Raw genomic sequence first — 1967 nt, 5'->3', positions numbered from 1 at the left:
TCGAATTGTTCTCCGTTTACTTCTTGACAGTAACCTAATCGATGGTAGAAAGCACCAACAGCCTTTTTGATGATTTCAGTGGGAATGAGAGCTGATTCATCAACGATCCTTTGCCGTAATTCATCTAAATTTTGGGGTTTTGTTTTGTATACCCGATCCTTTAGATAACCCCAATAGAAATAATCTAGAGGCGTTAAATCGAGTGACCTAGCTGGCCATTCAATTGTGCCTCTTCGTCCTATCCATCGATTAATAAATACTGTATCTAAGTAAGCGCGAACATCTCGTGCATAATGAGCTGCTGCGCCGTCCTGTTGATATCATGTGTCATTAAAGTTGTCTCCAGCTATTTCTCTTATTGCAGGAACTATTTGATTCCGCAGCATAGCTTTATAGTTTTGGGCATTTAAGTTGCCATTAAAAAAAATGGTCCTATAACTCTATTATTTAGTATTCCAGCTCAGACATTTAATTTTTGTGGATATTGTGATTTGGCTTCTCTTGCCCAATGAGAATTTTCATCTGCCCAATATCTACAATTATGCCTATTTAAGCTTGAGTTAAGTTGAAATGTAGCTTCATCTGAGAAGACTATATTTGATGGAAAGTTGGGATTTTGAACTATGCGTGCCATCATATCATCACAAAATTCAACGCGACGATCGAAATCGTCTTCATTTAACTTGTGTATCAGTGTTACTTTGAATGGATGGAAATTCTCTCCCTGTAGTATGTTGTGAACCGATGATTTACTTATTTCGTGCTCTTGAGCAGCTCTACGAATTGAAGTATGCGGATCTTCGGTGAATGTTAACAAAACATCTAAAGACTTCTCTTCATTACCTGCTGACCTTGGTCTGCCTGATCTAGGTAGATCGCTGATAGTGCCGGTATTTTCAAACCTTCTAATAGTTTTTTGAACTGTTGAAAATGAAATTAGAGCCCTATTAACCCTAAATGTAGCATTGAAAAGATCTCTTACGGCCCTATAAGATCGCCGCACCTGACCCCAACCTCTCATCATGAGAAGCGTTATTCTTTCTCTATCAGTGAGTTTGTCCATTTTCACTAGTCTTCGCAGTAAACCTTATCCAAAAACTGATCAGAATATGAAAATTCAATAACAAGTAAAATACTTTTTTGAATTGTAAACTACTACACTTAAAAATGATATCAATTTTTTGCATAAGAAAAAAAAATTGTGATTCGATGCTCCTTTAAATACCAGATTATTAATATGACATTCAAAATTCGAAAAATATTACCATTAATTAATTACAGTTATTTTTTTTTTGAAAAAATGAAAAGAACACAATTATTTTTGTATTGTTTTTCTGATTTGTAAACGTAAAGCTAGTACAATAGCCTTTATTACGCATACTTTTTTTACAAATAACAAATGTCGGATTTTTATAAATAAAAATTCATAATCGTAAAATTTTCACGAATTTAACTAAAAAAGAAATGATAAAAATAACTAAAAATGAAATATTTGAAAGTTTTTACTAGCTATGCCAGTGTCAAAAAATATCTTGGAATTTTAACTCAACTGTAGATTGAAACTTGTTCCCCGGAAAAATGCATTTAAAACTTAAACAAATTTAAATTTTCATTTGAAATTCCTACAATAAACTTTTAACATCCTTAACTTGTAAAATATGTGAACAAATAAATTTTTTAAAACCGTAACACTAGACTGACAACTTACACAGCATATTTTATGTTATTTTTGAGCCACATTTTTAATACATATTAAAAAAGTATTTTCTAGCAAGTTCTTTACGTTCGATTTCATGTTAGATAATCTGTTTATGTCTGAAATGCTAGCTACATATTCAAAATCAAAGAATAAGACGTTATGTTAATTATTGAAAAGCAAAAAAAATTGAAAATAAAGCTGTAAAAAATAGGTTTAGAAACAATATTTTAAAAGCACCCCAAAGGGAACAGAAATTACTACGTCCCCG

The sequence above is a fragment of the Odontomachus brunneus genome, unplaced genomic scaffold (assembly GCF_010583005.1).
Source record: "Odontomachus brunneus isolate Ranch 3 - 2012 unplaced genomic scaffold, Obru_v1 Obru_scaffold_258, whole genome shotgun sequence".
Lineage (NCBI taxonomy): Eukaryota > Metazoa > Arthropoda > Insecta > Hymenoptera > Formicidae > Odontomachus > Odontomachus brunneus.
Note: the sequence above shows the minus strand (reverse complement) of the source record.